The sequence below is a fragment of the Microtus oregoni genome, unplaced genomic scaffold (assembly GCF_018167655.1).
Source record: "Microtus oregoni isolate MIOR12 unplaced genomic scaffold, Mior012 000000F_ref0000247, whole genome shotgun sequence".
Taxonomy (NCBI): domain Eukaryota; kingdom Metazoa; phylum Chordata; class Mammalia; order Rodentia; family Cricetidae; genus Microtus; species Microtus oregoni.
Window position 1 is genome coordinate 82,480,216 of NW_024543059.1, and position 7,260 is coordinate 82,487,475.

A 7,260-nucleotide genomic window follows, 5' to 3' on the forward strand; every position below is an offset into this window, starting at 1 on the left:
GAGAGAAATGAAAACTAAAGTTAAAGCATGAGTTTTGTTACTTTGGCAAAGAGCCAGAATTTATGTTAGCCACAGAGTGGAGAACAGGCAGATCTAAATATAGGAGGGAGTGAAAACTTTCTCAAGATGGTTGAAGGACACAGTGGTAATACTTATCGAAGTTTAAAGTGCATGTATCCACACCCTTTCATCCTGCAACTTCACACTTCCACTTCATATATTGTCAAATAAATTCATTTCTATATTAATTTAACCCTTCCTTTGCTACGAATGTTTTTTTTTCCTAGTACACCATCCAAAAGTTGATTTTATACAAGGAGGGCCACTTGAACTTACACAAAACTAGTTATGTGAAAGACTTCCCCTTAGCCAGTAATTTGTTAACTACCAAGCATTGGATTCAGCCATTATATTATAGTGGAAATTAGTGAACGCCGTTCATTTGGGACTACAGAGAGAAGGACTTCTTCATCTGCCAGTATGAGGTACACGCCAAGGTAGACTTATTGAAGAGACAAGCAATAGCATCAAAATGTAAGAGCCACTACAGTTGGAACACAGAATAACTGTGACAAGCATCTTGCCCCCTGTGTTCAAAGGAAAGAGCTGACTTGCTACACAGTTCTATAGGTATTCCTGTTCCGTCATTTACTAATTAGTGCGGAAAGTTCTTCTGTTGACTATCTGCCTTCTTACAGAAGCAGTCTGTGCTAGGAGAAGACACAACCCAGTTATAAGACAGATTGGTCATCATCTCTATCCAAGTACTGCACCACTGTGGAAGAGCTCTGTGATCTTTAATAATGTGGCACTTTCCCTACATTATTGTCATAATCAGCACAAGGCAAAATGAATGATTCGAACTCACGAGAATTCAATGATTTCATGCACACAAGTGCCCAAACCAAGTTAACATTTAATACATGTTTATTTGCTCTTATCTTCCTCCAAAATAAAGCTGAGCAGATGGACAGAGTGGTAGATGTGAGGACGGTTTGCTGGGAATCTCGGCAATGGAGGAAAATGTCACAACACGAGTCTGTAAGAGAGCACATATCCCTCTTAAAAGGGGAAGACGCACAAAGTGAATTCTGAGGCACATCTAATGTTTTATATATATGTGTGTATGCATATATATGTGTATGAACATATATATACACACAGATACATATATACCCATTTCTCTGTGCATTTGTATAAACAATTAATATATGTACAAATCACCATATATTCATATGTATAGGATATATATGTAAACACATGCACATACATTCATATATTCTATACCTGTGTGCATGTGTTTATGTGAACAACAAATTATTGCCTTTTTAGAAGGAGATGCTGAAAGTATTTGCTTTCATGCCTAGAAGCACTAGCATTCGCTAAGACCCTACTGTCTGTGTGAAAGTGTTGTAGCTGTTAGTTACCTCTGTGTGACTATGCCAGAATTGCTCAGAAAATATTAAAAAAGAGCAGGAAAAAAAGTAGAATTGGTGATATCTTAATAAAGCTTATTGGTAGTTAATTCTTTTGTTTCCATCTTGATAATAAGCTTGTTCTTTCTGTGTTGATAGCACACCATGTGTGTAAGTAACAAATCTCCTCATTTTTCTTTGCCTCTTTCTCCCATTTTTACTGAGACAGTTCAGAATCAGGTCTGGGTTGCACTCAACCAATCTGACGCTGCACATCAGGTTAGAATTTATTGGCCCTACCTTTTGGTGATTCGTTTTGCTTTTAAGAGGTCCTGGTCGATGGCAGCTTCATATTGCATATAAAATATAGCTATGTAAAAGGTATATATATCTAAGTTTAGAGAAACAAGATATTTCTAGACAAGGACAAAACTATTTAATTCAATCTTTTTTAGGCTTTTATTTACTGATTTATCTTCCCCACTCCTATCTTTTCTGCTTTCTGCTCCTCCCTCTCTTGCTTTTCTGATCCTCTCTCTTCCCCAGCCAGACTCCCCTCCCTCTGCTATATTTTTGCAATTGTTTTCTAAGTTGGAATAGGCCTCTCTCCCGCTACAGCTGCGACTCTGTCCCCTGCTGCACTAAATTGACACTTGTGCAAGCAATGGCTCTCGTCACTCACTCCGAAGCTGCTGCTTCCAGAAGTGTCGATTTAGTGCAGCAGGAGATGAGGTGCCAGCTGCAGAAGTAGGCCACGGAAAAACTCAACAAAGAGTTCTGCCTTCCCTTGTTGTCCGTGATGTTTGGTGGGAGGACGGGAGGATGTGGCTGCCAGGGCCTGAGATTAAAATGTGAAGCAACAATAAGAGAGGGTCAGGAAGAGCATTAAATTAAAATAATCCCTCCTTCATAACTCCAAGGTCTGCAGAGGAGGGAGGGAAAGTCTGAATTAGGGTTAATTTCCTTTGACTAGGTCTCTAAAGTGCTGTCAGTGCTGAAAAAAAAATAACTCATTTTTTTTTCCCTTGGGGGACATGTACTTATAGGTTATGGTGGCTTAAAGCTTTCCCAGACTTGTGCACACAACCTGCTGAACTGGGCTAGAACTTGAAGTCTGCAATGTGGAAGGCCTGGCAAGTCTTGCCTTTCATGTCCTGTTGACATAACCGCATATCCTGCTTAATTAAAAGTCCTTCGTGAGAGCTAACACCACAGGCTTTTGATTGACAGAAACAGCTTTCCACACCTGTAGTATAGGCATGTCTATTAAGTAGACATACACTAAAGACAGAGACTGAGGTTTGCTATTTGAAGTGCACTGTTTCTATTCCCCTTCGTTAGTTCAGATAATTTTCCATGTGACCATGAGCATAGACTGTGCTCCGCAAGGCCCACTGGCAGGCTCCAAGAAATGAATTGCAATATTCTGTGTGCAACACAGTTTTATTGTCTACTTTGGGTCTTTTCAAATAACCATTTTCAATAAAGGCCAAATTCAAAAGTAACACTGTAGAAGCCAAAAGGAAAGGGGGAGGGGTCATGTGTTACTTATGCCGGAGTCTGACCATTGTATTCATTATCCACTCTTGGAGATGAACTGCTAAGGTAATTTGTCTTTCATATGCAATGGAGAATGGTAGTTCTTTTGTGCCAAAGAGTTCTGATACAGTTTCCTTAGAAAAACTAGTATCTAGGTCACTTGGCTTTCTTAAACCTGAAATAAATGATATCTTTGATAATGTAGTATTGTGACTGGAAGACATAAATTAAAGGAGAAAGGCTTTGGCTAGGACAATCAGGGATGGAGAAATTTGAATGTCAATATATTTTTACTTCTTATGTAAAACACAAGAGATATGATTCCATCAAGGTGCTTCGTCCTTCTGCTTGTTAACTATATTTGAAAATATATTTAAGTACACTTGTATTGTCTATCTAAATATGTTTAAATAGACATGTCAAGTGTTTGCTATTCACTGAGAAACGCTCTTTGATATGTATTAATATGGAATATGAAAAGAGAGTCATGACAAACCTGTCCATCAATTTGGGAAAGTTTCAATGCCTGATCACTGAAGGTTAGGAATCATCAAGAGTGGCTTCTTGGAGCAGGTAGATTACAAGAGCGTGCTTTGGCACACAAAAGCACAGAATGATGAACTCTGGAGACAGCAAAAACATAGGCAGTGGAAACTCTCAAAAACAAATGTAACTTGGTGGTCAAGGGGTCTGACAAAGTACTGATAAAGCCAAGGAGAACTTACACAGGCTCGGTACTTAAATAAAGCAAGGCTAGCCAGTTAGTTTACTATTTTATGGGCGCATAAAAGGGGAGGAAAATAATCTAGAAATATTAGCTATTCTCTTCTACCTACTCAGTACTACTTCCTTGGTGGCCACAGCCCTGGTTCTTTTCCTTTTTTTCTAAATTGATACCATTTAGCTTGGCTTTCAGGACAGGCCCCAGGAGACATATCAACTTTTGAACCTGATATTCAATTTTGAATGTAGATTTTACTCAGAATTTCTTTCAGGGAAGAAATTACTTCCTTTGGCAGCTCAGAGTAGTCTATGATCCCCAAGTTTAATAATTATATCTAATGAGTGTTTCCTGTATCCTGCTGAGACAGCAATGCAGTAAATCCTCTCCATTCTCATCTCCACTGAGAATGGAGGTTTGTAGGTTTTTTTTCCTCCCCTCCTTCCCTCCTTTTCTCTCTCCTCCTCTTCTACTTTCCTCCCTTCCTCCTTTTCTCTCTTTCTTCCTTCCTTTCTCCTCCTTTCCTTCCTTCCCCTCTCTCTTTTTCTTGGTCCTTCTTATTCTTCTCTCACCTTAATTATCATTGTCACTGTTATTTTCTGCAGTACTGAGGATTTAACCAGAGCCTTGTGCATAATAAACAAGCTTCCCATCCCTGAACTGTATTCCCGGTCCCCATTGTTGCTATTAACATCACACCAAATTTTCACCTTTTCTCAATGTTCTTAGTTTTTAAAATACGTTGTGCAAACAATCATCAAGAAAAATTTTTCCTTAGCTCCTCCCCTTCTCCCTTCTTTTGACTTTTTCTCTACACTTCATTCCTCCTTCCCTTCCTTACTATCCTTCCTCCATCTTTCTTCCCTTCCTCTACCATCCCTTTCTCTTTTCTACTCACTCTTTGTAATTTACAAACAACAGGCCACGCATGCCAAAGAAGGAACTAGCAATACCCCAGGCCTTCAACATCCAGAGTTCATCACAGCTAATATTCTGGGGAAACCTCTATCAGGTGCTTTTCTTGATCAGTCTCTACGTTTTGACACCGGGTCTCTCAGTGAATCCAGACCCCTTCTATTTGGCGAGGTTGGACGATAAGCTCCAGGGATCCGAACTCTGGCCCTCATGCTCACACTTTGTAACTGAGCCAGCTCCCAATCTCTCCTTTATTTCCTTTAGTAAGACATACACTCGCATGTCCTTTGCTCACCGACTGCATTTGGTAGAGTGCTGCTTGCAATCATCTTTACTTGCAGCATTGCTTTCTTTCATACTATCCTTTTGATAATCTCCTCATTAGCATATACATTGTTGGCAGAGTATATTTGTATTTCCAAATGTATGAATATTTGGATTTTGTGTTATTGATTCATTATAGAGTCTCTATGTGTAGATACTGTTGTTGTATATTTTAAGGCTTTGTAATCACATTGTCAAAAGAACAATTATATAATTATCTAGACAAATTCAATAATTAATTATGAGACATAAAGCAGATGGAACTAAAAACTATATCACATGAGACCTGGATTTGAGTAATCACAGTGATGATAATGGGGAAGGTGAAAATGAATATTTATTAACTTGGAAAAAAGGAAAGGGGGATACAAATCTAATCTTTATTCCCCAAATGGCAGTTGGTAGAGAATGCTTGAGAAATAACAATGAATTAGCACTAAAATAGAAAGAACCTTAAGTATATGTAAGGTTAAACATTAACATGTATTTATCAGATATGACTACAAATTACTGCACTGGTTTTTCATTAAAGAGTAGAGTTTACACTCCAGATAGCTTTTATCCATACTGTGGTGCTGGAACTTCTCTTCTGAGTGTTTCCGAGTCCCGTTCCTTTGAGTTCTTTAATGCCTGGAATGGTGTTTAAATATGATGCAGTCTCCTCCTTCTTTAGAGTGGTTACACGCTCGTGTTACACAGCCATTTCACCAATGCTCAGTCAAGTTTTGGGATGTTTTTGAAATCTGTCTCCAAAACTTAAAAGCTTTCCAAAACACTTCAGTAGCAAAACAACTTTATTTTTTGAGAGTGAATTGGTTGGGGGTAACGATCATAAGCTGATTCCTGCCTATCAAAGGGATCAAATAGCAGCTATCAGTTAACAAGCAGATAAGGTGAATTTTAAGGTCTGATTTTATTTTGTGGCTACTGAGAATGATGAGGAAGACGAACTGGACATTTAAATAATATTGGACTATGTATCTAATTAAGCCAAACAATATTAGGAAAAAAATAGCTAAATATCCTTTTTCAGTCAACTTTGTGATTTTTCCAGACACTTTCCATACATCAGGAAATTGAGTAAAATTGTCAACTATTATCAATCCAATCTTAACATAAGAACTTGCAGTGTAAAAATTCCTATTGTTAGGCATCTGTCAAATGATAACCCAAAGTTTTAGGTTTGTAAGAAAACAGTTGGATAATTTACACTGCTACGAGTCCTTTTGCTTGACTTTATACATAAAATCAAACGTTCTAGGAAACTCATTTTTCTCCATCTGGTTAGCCATTGGGTTGTCACTTTAGATACATAAGTGGAGATAAAGATAAAAAACAAAAAAGACAGTGAAAAATCATCTAGAATGCCCAGAACTGCAAACAAAGCTTCATGTACACAAAGGTCGCCAGGTGATATTAGATGTAAAAATACCTTGCTTAACAAAATAATAGTCAGGTCAGAAGATCCAGTATAGATCCATAATAGATCTAGGCTGACTTGGGAATCTCTGGTTATAATCATTAACATAATCTTCCTGCATCCTGAGACTGATTATCATCATCGGTTAGCAGTACAGTTACCGTTTGTCTACAGATCGGAAAACTGATTGCACCAAGCCATGACCATAGCACCAGTATGCAATCATGCAGGAACCACCATAAAGATGACCACTGGTCATTTAAAAGAGGAAGAAGGCCTGATGTAAGCAGACTGGACCTTTCAGCATAGCAATTCTGTGGAGCAAGGGCAGGGGCATTCTGCTCTGTTACAGGAAATTCTTCCGGAAGCAGCCTAAATAAGCTCTTGGTTTTCTGGCTGAATTCTCTGCTCTATATTTCAGAAACGGATATATAGGAGGATTGAATTCAAAATGAAAGTCACCTCAGCAGTCAAAAGGGCTTGATCATTTACATCTCCTGAAATTGAGACATTCAGCTGCAAACCTTGAACTTCACTGTGATGGGTTCTGTAACAGGGCTTTTCTGGAGGCTTGTGAGGTTGTTCGGTTGGTCCAATGCTTGCCTACCATACACGAAGTTCTAGATTTGATAGCCACATTTTCTAAGTGTGATGTTGCTTGAACTGTTCGAGCTTTGGAGATCCAGGCAGAAGGATTCCTGAAGATTCAGAGCCAGCTTGGACTAGATGGCTAACTCTAGACCAACCTGGACCACAAAGTGAGATCCTCCCTTTGTGTCTTTTCCTTAAACTTTCAAGGGAGGGAGCCAGGTGAGAACACTAATTTTCCCACTCTGGTCCACAAACTTTTTTAAAGAGTGTTCCACAAAGGAGCACATCTTTTATTTTATTTTATTAAAACCACCACGACCAAATGTGGTTCAGAG

General features: G+C 38.7%; 1 pseudogene; it reads right to left on the reverse strand.

Annotated features, from left to right (window-relative positions):
* Window positions 1-6,091: 6,091 nt before the first annotated feature.
* On the reverse strand, window positions 6,092-6,748 carry LOC121432521 (annotated as a pseudogene).
* Window positions 6,749-7,260: the final 512 nt, after the last annotated feature.